Source organism: Lycium barbarum, chromosome 8 (assembly GCF_019175385.1).
Source record: "Lycium barbarum isolate Lr01 chromosome 8, ASM1917538v2, whole genome shotgun sequence".
Classification (NCBI taxonomy): domain Eukaryota; kingdom Viridiplantae; phylum Streptophyta; class Magnoliopsida; order Solanales; family Solanaceae; genus Lycium; species Lycium barbarum.
Window position 1 is genome coordinate 128953367 of NC_083344.1, and position 7383 is coordinate 128960749.

Sequence of the window (7383 nt, forward strand, 5' to 3'; positions counted from 1 at the left end):
TCTAATTTTGTCCCACTCCTGCCTTCCTGCAAAAAAGAGAGAAGTTAACGAGAGAATACGGGGGGACCATACCTTAGCAGTAGTATCTCTTTAGGTGGGCCACGTTCCAGTTATTACGCAGACGCTGCCCGTCCATGGAATCCAACTGATACGACCCTTTGCCCGTTATACCGGTTATCCTGTACGGGCCTTCCCAGTTCGGGGCCAGCTTTCCCTCGTTGGGGTTCTTGGTGTGCAAGGTAACTTTTCGAAGTACTAAATCCCCAACTTGGAAATGCCTAAAGTTGGCTCTTCGGTTGTAATATCTCTCCATCCTTTGTTTTTGGGCCGCTATGCGGACCGGCGCTCTTTCGCGCAGTTCATCCGCGAGGTCGAGCTTCACGCCATGGCCTCCCCGTTTGAATCTTCGGTGGTATACCTGAAATGGAGGGTCAGTTCGCCAACCTCCACGGGGATGAGGGCTTCGGCTCCGTAAACCAATGAGAACGGGGTTTCCCCCGTGCTCGACTTGGATGTGGTTCTGTAAGCCCACAACACCTCCGGGAGTATCTCCCTCCAATGATGCTTCGAAGCTTCAAGTCTCTTCCTCAGATTTTGAATTATTGTTTTGTTCGTTGATTCTGCCTGTCCGTTTGCACACGGGTGATACGGGGTTGACACGATTTTTTTGATCTTCAACCCCTCGAGGAAACTGTTGACCTTGCTACCCACGAACTGGGGGCCATTATCACAGGTTATCTCGGAGGGGACGCCGAAACGGCAGATGATGTGATCCCATATGAAGTCGATGACCTCCTTCTCCCTTATCTTTTCGAAAGCCTGCGCTTCAACCCACTTAGAAAAATAGTCAGTCATAAACAAAATGAAACGGGCCTTACCAGGTGCCCGAGGTAACGGACCCACAATGTCCATTCCCCACTTCATGAAAGGACAAAGTGAGATGACCGAATGCAGCAACTCCCCGGGATGGTGAGTCATCGGAGCATGTTTTTGGCACCCGTCACATTTTCGGACAAACATTTTCGTGTCCTCGTCCATCCGGTTCCGGTAATAACCGGCCCTGACAATTTTTCGAACCAAAGCCTCTGCACCGGAGTGGTTGCCACAGGTTCCCTCCTGTACCTCCCTTATCACGTATTCCGTCTCCCCGGGACCCAAACACTTGGCCAGAGGACCGAGGAAAGAGCGTCGATACAGTTGGCCGTCCACCAATCAAAAGCGGGCAGCCTTGGTCCGTAGCGATCGTGACTCCTTCGGGTCATTTGAGAGCTTACCATCACGCAAGTAGTCGATGTACTTGTTGCGCCAATCCCAGGTCAAGCCCATTGTATATATTTCAGCGTGCCCGGTTTCTATGGCCGTGTTCGATAAGTGTACCGTCGCCCCGAGGTCGATTTCCTCCCCTTCGACCGAGGATCCCAAGTTTGCTAATGCATCGGTTTCGCTGTTCTGCTCCCTTGGTACATGCTGCATGGTCCATTCTCTGAATTGATGAAGTACCACTTGGGTTTTTTCGAGGTATCGCTGCATCCGTTCGTCCTTTACCTCGAATACGCCGTTCACCTGGTTTACGACCAAAAGCGAGTCGCACTTTGCTTCGATTGTTTCGGCTCCCATGCTCCGAGCTAATTCCAAACCTGCAATCATAGCCTCATACTCGGCTTCATTGTTAGTTAGTCTAGCAGTTCTAACGAACTGTCGGATGACCTCCCCGGCCGGGGTCCTAAGGACAATCCCGAGTCCGGAACCTCTAAGATTCGAGGCCCTGTCCGTATGTAGAGACCAAACGCCCGTGATCTTTCCCGAGGTCAGCAAAAGTTCCTTCTCGACCTCGGGGACCATGGTCGGGGTAAAGTCTGCCACAAAATCGGCCAAGATTTGGGATTTGATGGCTGTTCGAGGTTTATACTCGATATCGTAACCGCTAATTTCTACAGCCCATTTTGTTAATCTACCGGATAACTCAGGTTTATGCATGATGTTTTTTAAAGGGTAAGTGGTTATTACACATATGGGGTGACATTGAAAATAAGGTTTGAGCTTTCTGGAAGCGCTTACCAATGCTAATGCCAGCTTTTCCAAATGGGGATAACGGGTCTCTGCATCCCCCAAAGTTCTACTTACATAATAGATAGGGAATTGCGTACCTGATTCTTCTTGGACCAAAACGCCGCTTACCGCCATTTCGAAGACTGCTAGGTAGAGAAAAAGCGGCTCATCGGCCTTCGGTGTGTGCAGTAACGGGGGGCTGGACAGATACTTCTTCAACTCCCTTAGGGATTTTTGGCACTCCGGTGTCCAATCGAAGTCGTTCTTCTTTCTGAGCAAAGAGAAGAAACGGTGACTCTTGTTCGAGGACCTCGAAATGAAGCGACTCAGCGCCGCTATCCGCCCGGTGAGCTTCTGCACGCCCTTTATGTTGTTCACGACCTCGATGTCCTCGATGGCCTTGATCTTTTCCGGTTGATTTCAATTCCCCGGTTCGACACCATGAACCCCAGAAATTTACCGGACCTTACGCCGAAGGCACACTTCTCCGGGTTGAGTTTCATGTTGTATCTGCGGAGTACATCAAAGGTTTCCTGCAAATGCTTTAAATGGTCCTCTGTTTCCAGGGACTTAACAACCATATCGTCAACATAAACCTCCATTGTTTTCCCTATTTGTTCTTCGAACATCCCATTAACTAGGCGTTGGTAAGTTGTACCGGAATTTTTTTAATCCGAAAGGCATGACGTTATAATAGTAAGTCCCATAACGCGTGATGAAGGATGTTTTCTCTTGACCTCCGGGTGCATCCAGATTTGGTTGTACCCGGAGTAAGCATCGAGAAAACTTAACATTTCATGTCCGGCCGTCGCATCGATCATTCTGTCGATGTGAGCCAATGGAAATGAATCCTTCGGGCATGCCTTGTTTAAATCCTTATAATCGACAAACATTCGAAGTTTATTACCTTTTTTAGGCACCACCACCACGTTAGCAAGCCAATCCGGGTATTTCACCTCCCGGATGGAGCCTATATTCAAAAGCTTTGTTACCTCGTCTTTCACGAAGGCGTGTTTTTGCTCTGACATAGGCCTTCTTTTTTGCTTCACCGGTTGAAATTTTCGGTCCAAGCTGAGTTTGTGTGACGCTATTTCCGGCGATATACCTGTCATGTCTATATGCGACCATGCAAAGCAATCGGCGTTAGCTTGAAGAAATTCAATTAATTTACGCCTGAGCTCCGGGGTAAGCCCCATGCCCAGGTATACCTTTCTGTCCGGTAAGAACTCGAACAAAATGATCTGCTCCAGCTCCTCCACGGTTGACTTGGTCGCGTCCGAGTCATCCGGCGTGACGAAGGACCTGGGCGATCCGAAGTCATCCTCTTCATGTACTGGATCCGGTCCAGTGCTCGTTAGTTGCTATTGGGGGACCTGCCCTCCGGTTGTACCCTTCTCTTCCTGAGCCGGCTTCTCGGGCCGGGGAGCTGCCTCGTCTACTGTGAACATTTCCTTTGCTGCGGGCTGCTCGCCCCGGATGGTTTTCACCTCCTCCGGAGTGGGGAATTTCAGCAACTGATGCAGTGTTTAGGGTACTGCCTTCATGCTATGTATCCAAGGTCTGTCCAATAACGCATTGTATTTCATGTCCCCTTCGATCACATAGAACATCATTTGCTGAATGGTGCCATCCACGTTTACGGGCAACGAGATCTCTCCCTTCGTGGTTTCGCTAGCCATATTGAACCCGCTGAGTACCCGAGCTACCGGCACAATCCTATCAAGCAACCCTAGTTGTTCGACCACTCTCCATCGAATGATGTTGGCCGAGCTACCTAGGTCAACCAAAATGCGTTTAACCTTAGTTTTAAAGACAAGTACAGAAATTACCAGTGCATCGTTGTGCGGCTGAACGATGCCTTCCGCGTCTTCGTCATCGAAGAAAATAGAGCCCCAGGTCGGATGGTCTCGGATGCGTTTTTCATGAACAATTGAGACCTTAGTCCGTTCATTACCGGTCCCCGAGGGACGTCAATACCCCCAACTATCATGTTGATCGTATGCTGGTGTTCGGCCGGTTCGACCCTTCGATGAGTTTCCCGCTTTTTGTAGCGATTTTTGGCTTGCTCGCTCAATAGGTCTCGAAGGTGGCCGTTTTTTAATAACCGGGCCACCTCTTCTCTCAACTGGCGGCAATCCTCAGTTTTGTGACCATGGGTTCCGTGATACTCACACACCATGTTAGGATCCCGCTGTCCCGGGTCTGACCTCAGCGATTTCGGCCATCGCACATCCGGTACTCTGCCGATGGCCGATACAAGGCCCGAAGTATTGACGTTGAAGTTGTACTCCGAAATCTTCGGTGGACCCCTATGGTTGACGGAACTCCCGGCGTCGCTCCTGAACGAGAGTCCCCGGCTGTTTGACGGGCGCTCGACCCGCTTGCTACCCCGACCGGAGAGGTGGTTTGGGCTCTCCCTCGACCCTTCCGACCTGAAGTTTGGTCTCTCCGAGTGAGAGTATGGCCGGAACCTCTCTTTTGACGATTCAGACTTCATTTCATAACCCTTCCTCGACTTCTCGAAACCTCTATCCACTTTTAACTTCATCGGGGAGAGCTCGCACTGATCATCCTCTACCCGAATCTTAGATTCATACCGATTGTGGACATCGGCCCACGTCACGGCCTCGTATTCCAACAAATTTTCCTTTAACTTGGCCGAGGCAACTGAACTTAGCATGTTGAGCCCTTTTATGAAAGCTTGTGCGGCCCATTCTTCTGGCACCGGGGGTAGTTCCATCCGTTCCCTCTGGAACCGGGTGACGAACTCCCGTAGTAGCTCATCGTCCCTTTGAGTTATCCGGAATATATCGGCCTTACGGGCCTGCACCTTTATGGCACCGGCATGTGCCTTTACGAAGGCATCGACGAGCATTTCGAAAGAAGTGATCGAGTGCTCGGGTAGATGGTCATACCACGTCAACGCTCCCTTCGACAGAGTTTCCCCAAATTTTTTCAGCAATACCGACTCGATCTCATCTTCTTCCATATCATTGCCTTTTATGGCACAAGTATATGAGGTCACATGCTCGTGTGGGTCCGTGGTGCCGTCATACTTCTGTACGTTAGGCATTTTGAACCTCTTCGGGATCAGTTTCGGGGCCGCACTCGGTGGAAAAGGCCTTTGGATGTACCTTTTCGAATTCGACCCCTTCAGTAAAGGTGGAGCCCCCGGTATCTGCAGCATTTCAAAAATTAAGCGTAAGTTAATGCCGTCGTTTGGCGCGTCCGGTTCTCTCCGGCCCCGATCCCGGGATAACGTAACGGAATGGTGAGTGTTGAGAGGATCGGTGGCCGGTATGGCGGCGTTCTCTTGATTTACGGTATTTTGCCGGTTGAGTCCTTCCCTTGAATCAACGGGGTTCGGATCAGCGGGGTTCGGCAATGCTCGCAGCCCACTCCCTTCGTTTTCCGCCACGATTTCGGTATTATTGGCATGACCGGATTGTTTGACGTCAGCCATTCGGACCGTTTTCACAGAGATAGGTAGGGACGCTTTTGGTTTTGATGAATATGGTAGAAATCAAGGCCAAAGACCACTATTATCCTAGCCCCACGGTGGGCGCCAAACTGTTTACCCCGGATTCGGATAATCAATTAAATTTGTAAATTGGTATAGGATACGTGCTTTGTTCTTGATGTGTGTTGGATAAGGAAAGTGAATATTTGAGAGCGCCTTAGTAAAACGGCTAAAGACGATAATTGGCTAGTAACACAAATGTCTGTGTATAATGTATGATACTTGATGGATGGAATGCAATAACAACAAAAACGAGTGGCCTTGGCCGAATCAAATAATGAGAGAGATTGTATATATGAATTCTTCTATTACAAATGTTCTTGGAAAGTTAAAGGAGCCAACCTCCCCAAAGGAGGGGGATATGGCCTATTTATAGTGACCCTCCCATGGTTCTCCTACAATATGAGTTAATAAAATAATGATAACAAGGACTGTTCTGCACGGATTTGGTGGGATTGGACTGACGGCGCCGCCTGACACACGCAAGGTAGGTAGTTGACTATGGCAGGACGCTACTGGCGCGTGGCCCGCATATACCGGTCACACGGACCAACGGCTACTCGGACTAACGGCCACGAATGCTCGGGTCATCGGGCTTGGATGTTCTAACGATGTCGAAGGCAGACCTATCGGTGCCCATGCCCAGCTCCGGTTCAAGCATTACCTCGGTCTAGGGCGAACGATATCGCCACCCCATTCCCATTCCTTGCTCCAGCTTCGTTCCTCCGGTTTGTCTTGTATCCGGTATTATCCGTATACAGTCTTGTCTATGAAACCTCTAACATGGGTCTGAAAAACACGTAACATACTTGCTGGGACAAGGCCCCCAGCATACCTTTAGATGCAAAACAAGATAAAGAAAGATAATGCCTAAACCCCTAATGAGATGGGGCTCACCAATAAGCTGGTACGTGCAGATCCTAATGAGCAGAGGCATCGTCCTGTAAATCTGTACCTGCATCGTGAAATGCAGGCCCCCGGGCAATAAAAGGGGACTTCAGCACATTGAATGTGCTGGTATGTAAAGCAACTGAAAGAAACAACATGAGACATGGAATAACATGATAAGAACTGAAACTGAAAACCTGGACATGAACATGAGCATGAGTACATATATATATATATATATATATATATATATATATATATATATATATATATATATATATATATATATAACATAAGTAAAACACGATAAGTAAGGAGAACATTTCATAAACCGACACATGATATCACCACGTGGATACGTGGAGTCTGGTACCTCGCCGGACCAGCAGAGCCCCTATACCTTGCCAGGGTATAAGGTGGTAACTGGATCCATTCAGTGTAAAATTAAGGTATCGTTCTAACTGGGCAGAGCGATCCTTGTCCTATGGTGGCTACATAGTTTCAGGCTATCTGAGCCTTCTCGATAATTCGTGCAACTCCCAAAAACATGAACGTAATATAGTTGGCTAAGAAGCCCATGATTTTCGTGAATTAACTTGTACTTGTCTTGTAATCATGATTTCACGAAATAGCTTGTAAACATGGTTTCATGAAATAACTTGTAGACATGGTTTCATGAAATAACTTGTAGACATGGTTTCATGAAATAACTTGTAAATATGGTTTCATGAAATAACTTGTATTTAGTATGTATGTATCTTGTATCATAGCATGAAAGTAATTATATAATATAGTTGCATGAAAACTTGTAGACATGTAGGATATTCATGAAACAATCATTCTTAGTCAAAAACATGCATGCAAGAACCCATGGAATACAAGGTATGGGTTTTCATAGATTACGGACGGATTCTCAATAATCATAA